Here is an 8,344-nt window from a genome sequence, read left to right as displayed (position 1 = left end):
TGAAGTGCAGTGTCATTGGCTCCCACACAGAGTTTCTGAGTGGTCACGTCAAGATATAGCTCCATCCTACTCAATGTGAAGTAGATTTTCGGCTCGTTCTGACCACCGAAGTGGTTTTGCAGCCTATGTCTCTTATGGCCACAAGCAGTGAATGTAGAAGTTCCCTGACTGACAGTTTGCTGTGACAACAAGGACTGAGGGTGACAGCTCAGACAGACTGATATCCAAACTTACGCAGAACTCTAGTTTCACTTATTTTCCTACAGACCCTATACTTACCATGTGTATCTGTACATTTATGGAGTAATTCAGCTATTGCAGTTTGCAACAAAATATTAAGACTAAGAATAAGAAAACTTAAAAAAAAAGAAAATATTTTATTTTCAGCCAAACTAAAAATAATGTGCAGCAAACCATTGGTTCTGTATTGTCTATCTCGACCAATAGTGCTGAATGTGCCATTACACTCCATTATCAGGAACTGATGTTTCTGTTACTGTGCACTATAAAAGTGTTACTTATTACTATGTTTATCTTCTACAAGAAGTTTTTAACTGGGTATGTAAGTTTCAATTGCTTCTTCTATATCACCCACGTAAGCACAAGGGACCATCAGTGGAGATCGGCTATTTCTATATAGTTATAGTTAAGTCCAGGTGAAACGGCAATTAAAGAGCTGTTAACTTCCGCACATTCTTGCATTTTCTGTAAAAACAGGCAGTTAGGAATAACACTATGTGTTACGTTCCCACAGTCCGGCAGCTCCCAAATCACTGTGATAACGCTGTGTTTTTATACAATAATAAGTGAGGTCCGGCCAACCAGAGACACTCCACTCCAGCAGAAAGCCATGCTGTTGCTAGCTAGCTAGCTAATAAATCTTGGCTCTGTCTCGCTAAGACTTAAAGAATGATTAACGTGTGAATGTCATTATATTATTGGTTGAAATTGGTTAATTCATGCTTACATAAGCATGTGTCACATTCTGTTTTATAATAGACAAAATGATTGGATTTTGATATAAAATGCAAATAAATTGAGTTTTGTAAATGTTTTGGCATACATTGTTAAATAGGGGTACAATCTAACTAATGATTCAATCTTAATGGGTAAAATTAAATTTTTCAATGAAACAAGGGGGTGGAAACCCTACTTCATTTGTCCACACGGGTCACCAGAATCAACCCCAAATAAAAGTTTCTTGTTGCTCCTTTAAATACAACCTATAATGTACAATTTAAAGACATACTCTGGTTGGTTTTATTTTGGTCAATGAGTTTTCTGGCAGAGAAGTACATGTAAACACTGTATCATTGATGTGAGCCATTTCCAATAAAGTTCAGTATACTTTATAATTACACATATTGTAAAGTCTCTGTCATGTGCCACAGAAGATTATAAATGCTGCTGTTCAAAGAAGAAAACTGTCTTGTAACTCCTGTAATGCAGAAGTAACACAGGCTCTGGAAAATTGTGAATGTTGCTGGTTACAAGGCAAGTATATTTGTTTTTATTCAGGGATTATCCCAGCTACTGTTCGAAGAAGAGGACAGAAACATGGACTATAACACATTGGAGGCAGTGCATCAGCGAGCAGTGAGTGATTTATCTTTTCTTCTACCTGAAGTAAAACTCAACATAAAGTCCAGTTCAACATAAGTTCTTTCAGATTTTGGTCCCATTTGAATCAGGTTGTTTGTGTTTTAGGTTTTCCAGATCAGTCTTGACACTTACTGGGTAAGTGCAGGTCCCCGTTCAGGTTGGACAATTCTTTGGACCCACGAAGAGCTCTGTCATAAACCTGTTTGTTTTTTTGCCTTTTTGTAAAATAGTACCAGCCTTTCTAAACATTTTTCCACATGTGGTATGTTTTCGTCCCGGGAGGTGGTGTTTTCACCTGACCTCTACATGACCTGAGCAGCCTCTCTTGTTTAACACCTGGGTGCTGAGTGAGGAGGTTCAGTCTCTCCCTCTTCCACACAGGAAGTTAGGATTCCCTGTCTACAAACAACACAGAGATCTGTAGGATAAGCAAAGAAGAGACAGAGAGAGAGAGAGAGCAAGACTTAAGACTCCCAATCCTCAAACAACACAGGAAGCTGTCGGAAAAAGCAGAGGAGAAATTGAGAGAGAGAGAGAAAATGAATGTTACGTCTCCTGCTTTTGAAGTATTTATGAGGATCTTCCACTAAGACTAAAACTTCCCTCTCACAGACTTGAGTGTCAGCCCAGGTAGGACTTATTTCACCCACTGAAGCTTTAAGGAATTCATATTTTGATAACATTAAGGGAAGCAAAAAATTGACCCATAAAGTAAGCGTGTAGGGTTTTTTTTCCAATTTCTCTTGTGTCCTGGTCAAAATGGGCAGAACAACTCTCATATTACACTGATCAAACAATACTATTCCTCTCACTATAACATCACTTCATGCTTGTGTATATATTTTAGCAACAGGTCTTTCTTACAAACACCCCAACAAAACCTACATTTGTTTTTTCTCTTTTAATTGATTTATCACAGCATCTGCCAACTTCTCCGTCTCTCACACCCACACGTTCTCATTCACAAACACATGTACACATGTAGACACACATCAGGGCATACACACGTGCACACACACACACACACACAGAATAAGCTACCCTGAGAGTGAGTGCTGTATTGGGTTTTCTTCAGGAAGTGCGGCTCCTCCAAAGCTCTGGTCAGATGAAAGGCGAAGAGCTGTATCGATCGGCCCAGAGCGGGGGGGTTGGTGGTGGAGCGAGTGTGTGTGTGTGTGTTGGTGGGGGGGCAGAGCCTGTGGTGTGTCTGCTTGATGCAGGGCTGCCAGCCAGGCGAGGAGCAAAGGGCCAGAGGGGTGAGGGGGGGCTGAGAGAGGGGGGCAGCGAGTTGTCGCTGTGGCCCCGTGGCTCCACCGTAACCCCCTGGCCCCTCAGTGGAGAATGTACAGCACGTACACACACCCAAACACGCATGCATGCACACACAACGCCAGCACCAGTCTGCTGTTGTTGATGGGAGCTGTCAGAGAGTGAAACAACATGGCTACGAGTGAGAGAGACAGAGAGAGAGACAAACACTCACAAAACATTTTTTATCCAGTTATCTTGTGTTACTCTTAGGACTTTATCATTTGACATTTTTTGTAACTAGTACAAATATATTGTATCCAATTTGTTACTTTGAGAAATCTATGTATAGGCTAACGTGTACAAAACCTTTTTTCTTTTGTTTTACAACAGCCCAACAGTTGTGCTCAAACTTTGCCTAAAAAAAATATCATTACTCAGTGCCAAAAAAAACTTAAAACAGTCTTTGCATTTGCTTTATTTTCTTTTCATAATGTTGATTTTCTGACACAACAATGAAACCTTCCATAACAATACTATGTTAAGTTATTGATATAGCTGATCAAAGTAGCCTAATTAACCCTTCCTACGTCCCGCCCCTTTTGGAACCTCTTCTACTTTAGCTATGCTATGTGCCAGGCTTGTGTTAAAATTCTTTTTTTATATGGTTAAAAATAAAATTTAAATATAAAAATGACATAGCTAGCTAGCTAGCTAGCTAGGGTTTGGCTTTGTAGCAAAATACTGGCTAACTAGCCAGCTAACTAGCTAGCTAATGACGAATGTACATTGTGCAAACATTAGCCAGTTTAAGATGTTTATATATAGATATTCTCTTTTATCTTTTAACCATCTTCAAAATTTGGTTTTCTTTTCAACAGACACACATAGCATATCAGGAGATTCGTTGAGGTTCTGAGGCTTACTCAACTGTTTTTGGAGCACAGAGCAAAAAATGGCAGGACTAAGTAAAGGCCAATTATAATTACTTCACTACTAAAAGTGAAGTAGAATAAGAACTAAAAACATTTTGACTTGTTTTATATGGTGCTAAGGTAAAATTGTTTCTTGCAGAAATACTTAAACTTGTTTATCTCTTCCAAACATCACACTTTTATTTTGTAATTTGATTGTATACTTAATAAACAAAGCTAAACTCAGGACTAATAAATGTGAGATGTCCTTACACAGTAAAAGTTGTATATAAAAAAAGTTGTTATAAAAGTAGCTGACACTGGAAATCCATACAAGTACACTACAGAACATTAAGCTGTGAATAGTCACTCCTCCTCTAGGCATTAGATAGTATTGCCATAGGCACACTATAAATGAAAACCATTTTCTAGATGGGCTGTTCAAATAAATAAAAGTTAAACAGTTGACAGACCATTATTTTACATCTCAAGATCATGTGATGTGAGCAGCTACTGGCTCATATTGCAGCAGTGAAGTCTCGTCCCACTTTTCCGTCTGTGTCTTTCCACCGGAAACAACCCGTGTCAAAAAAACCACACACTTTGTGGGCCTTCAGAGGCTGAGGTTGGTTTGACCTGCAAATACATACATTTCTGTTTTGCAGAATCAAAATCAAAATCAAGATCTAGAAATAGACAAATAGTTGGCTGTGGCATGTATAAATTCTCCCCCGGTGTCTTATCAGATTCATTTGAGCCAACACAGGACCATATGTGGACTTGGGCTGGGTGTGCCCGACCCTCTGTGCTTTGTGCCCCGGGGGAGAGATCGGCCAGGGCGGCTCGCTAATTGAAATGTGTTGGCGACTCATCGACGTCTCGGCTCCAGTTTCAGGGCTATTTCGAACCGCAGTGCTGATTGCTGGTTTCACATCACACAGGGAAAAAAATCAATAGAAGCTGGGAGAGCTAGGGTTTATTCTTTGCAAGCAGACATTAATGCTTTGCAGAGGACGGTTTGATATTTATCATTTGTCATTTTGTCTCTGCAGATCAGCCTGAGCCGTAGAATATATCTAAATTGCTGAGAGTGATAGTTGATACCGCTTGTGAACAGTTTCCAAAAAACAATGTGGTTTGAATGCCAACATCCAGAACAGTGTATGCAGGGCTGGCCAGGCCAAGTCATAATGCGACTTTTTCAAATTTCCCTTTAAAACATTTCTTGTTTCTTTTTGCATGTTTTCGACAGAGAGGAACCCTCTTGACCTCTGGTAAGCACCAAAGGGGCCTCGTTATGGAAAAGTGGCTCATGTGATTTACAAGGACTTTGCTTGTGCTTTCGGAACCGCACAATTCAGAGGGCTGAATCTTTTCGCCTTTTTCCAAAGCCATCAGTGTATCAGTACGGACTGTTTTTATTTCAGTGTAAATTGGTGGTAATACTTTGTAGTAAGCAATCATTTTGCAGTTTAGTGGACAGAACACGGCTAGTTTAGCAATTCTCACTAAAGGAATATTTTTAATTCCTGAAACAGCAACAACAGTTTTCCCTATTTTTTTAAAACAAAAAGAAAACAATGCAGTGATATATTGTAAATTCTTTTAAACTTTAAGTTTGGTACACACACTTTGGTCTACTGCAAAATGTTGCTGAATCTCTCAAACATCATTTAACATCCAAGTCCTTACTGCTTAGATCCACAATTATACCACTGTGCATTTAACTGAATAACCTCACAACAGTGTTTGCCTTTGTAGTTGTGGTAATTCTGGCCATTGTTTTGATCTTTTGTTGGATTCCAGGGTCTTAATTTGGTATTAAATTATGGTCATAATTGGCACTGCCCATATCAATGAGTTTCTGTTCTTATTCCATTGTTTGAAATCATTAAGTCGGATCTCTTGAAGGCTAATGTAGCCTACTATCTGGGCTTTGGCTGCTGGTGTGCTACCCTTCAAACACAGAGTGAGCCCTTTGAAAAATGGATTGCGGAAGAGATAAGAAATAATTTATGTTCCTATCACTGCCTCGCACAAATATGGTGGGGAATACTGTGCCAATAACTCCCACAAACTCAGAGAGGCACGCTATCTTTTACTGCACAAATTATTAACGGCGCTGGGGAGGAAGGGGAGACGCTGTGCATTTTTTGCTAGATAGACCTGGCTCATTGCTCGTTGAAGCTTTGAGTTCACCACAGAGCTTTACAATCAAAGATAGGGACTCCTGAAATGAAAACAGAATAAACAATCATTTAGAATTTTTAATTTTATAATTTCCAGCCTCATCATAATATAAGTAAAAGTTTTATTTAGACAATAAGAGGCTGTGAAATCATTATTTTCTGTGTGTGTGTGTGTGTGTGTGCGCGCGCGCGCGCTGTCCATGTGCTGTGTTTTTGTGTGTGAAGAGGGAATAAGAGGAGGAGGGGAGGGAGTCCAAAGGGGAGTGTTGAGGGAGGATACTCAGGGTCGGGTGTCCGCTTGCCTCTGTCGGCTGGCGTTGACAGCTACAGACGCTGGTCTAAAATGAGAATCCTCTTGGGCCGCCTGCCTGCCCATCCAGCAAGAAAATAAATCCCATGTGGAAGAGCCGCTGTGTGGGATCACAGACAGCCGCCTGACCCCCCAGATCCGCCGGGGGAGGCCAAGGGCGCCGGCACGACAGCATAAACCCCCCTCACTCCCCCCTCCCACCCAACCAGGGTCTAATGTTACTCTGCCTGCTTGCCAACTCTGAAATTCTGGAGTTGCAGGACTGTGTTGGTCTCACACTAGTTCAGTTTTAAACCTGATTTTGGGGGAGTTTTTGGACGAGCAGTTTGTGAAGATTTAGCTTAAGGCCTAGGTTATACCACAAAAATAGCACTGAGGTCTCTCTAAGCTTTTCAGGGCCATACACTGTTAAAAATGTTTTGAAACCCAAAACGAAGAGGAAATTTTACTTAAACCTTATTGAAAAGGGGGCCTGTGCGGTTGCTGGTGTTGTGAGACTGCACACAGTGGCCAAAAACACCGCCTGGTGAGCAATTAGAGACACATACTGAGAATAAAAAAGTTTTGAAATATGATGTCGTGTTTAGCACTACCACCAGATGGAGGGTATTGAAATGCCAAATTCAGTGCTTTCCAAAGACTCTTGTCAGAAATTCAGCACTCTGATCCACATTTTTACCCTTTTAATGTATGATGTTTCTCCGTGTCTACTAACATAGTACACTTAAAGCCCTGAGACTGTATCCCCTGAAACATTTTCTGATATTAAATTCCACAAATTCCAACTTTGGAGAGCTAAACTCCCTCCAGGACCCCTGAGAAGTTTCATGTCTAGATAAAATGAGAATGACTCAGCAAAAGGTAGCACGATTTTAAAGGAGCCAACAGACTTAACAACTGTTAATGACTACAACAGAAGGTTGACCTGAAGCAAGACGTGTTGTCTATTTATTTATTGAGGTTGATCAAATAGCACAGAAATGAGAAGTGGTATAAAGAAGAGAGAAAGATAAAATGGTAAAACATGAATTATCAAGGTGATGTCCACTGTAATGTGTAGGTTAGTAATGTGTATACATTACTGGTTCAGACTCCTGTGTAAATATCTCTATCTTTTGGAATTATTTCCATTCTGCCGCTGCAGGAAGTTGTCTCCTTTGCGTAGTGAGGTGAAAGTAAGGGCGTGGAGGTCGGGTTGGTGGGCGGCGGTGCTTGTCTTGTTCAGTTTGTGTTCCGTCACAAACCAGCAGTTTTGATTTAATTTGCTCAAGTTTTGAGATTTCCAACACTTGAGATTTGTTGCTAACATGCCAATATAACGGCGGTGAATCATCACATTCAAAATGATATTCCAACATCAATGTTTTGTTAGAAACAATGTCCCTGTTACTCTGCGATTGTCAGGAACATTTGCTAGGACCGTTAGCTAGGGGAAAAAAGGTTAACTAAGGCTACATAGTGGAGCTTTGACTCTTTGAAGGAACAGAGCAAAGGTTGGGGGTTTGCATCAGCAAGCAATTGATTTCCACCTACCACTTTAGGAGGGATAGAGGGGAATGAATGTGTCTCCATTTGGGGTGGAACTGGCGTTTAGCCATTGTTTTACAACTGAGGAATCTGATCCAGAGCAGGTGACTACCACACTATATGTATATATGTATAGGTGGGCTTCTGAAAAGTAATATTTTACACAGGTATTCAGAAGTAGAACTCATGGGTTAAATTGGCTTCAATCTCCAGTTTTTGGCTGAACACCTAGAGCAAAACTTAAGTGGCTTTGTTTCTCTTTAACTTCCTTCAGTGAGTTGATCATTTCTCATATTTCTATGGGGAAATTTGAGACAAGACAATACTGCACGAGCTTTCTAAAGAAATTCATACTCTGCTTTAAATAGTTAATTACTCTCGCCATGTCTCCGGTGGTGTCTGGATGTAGATGGGGGGGAGAGAGACGGAGACGCTTCTGTCTGTCTTCCTTTCTTTTTTTTCCAGTAGGGGCAGGCCTATATATTTTGCAGCTCATGTCTGAAAGGCTGGCTCCAAGCGCTAGGGGTGGGCTCTCGCTCTCTGATGGTTTTCCA

The sequence above is a fragment of the Morone saxatilis genome, unplaced genomic scaffold, assembly GCF_004916995.1.
Source record: "Morone saxatilis isolate NCDOM2014 unplaced genomic scaffold, NCSU_SB_2.0 Contig15, whole genome shotgun sequence".
NCBI lineage: Eukaryota > Metazoa > Chordata > Actinopteri > Moronidae > Morone > Morone saxatilis.
This window is presented reverse-complemented; position numbering follows the sequence as displayed.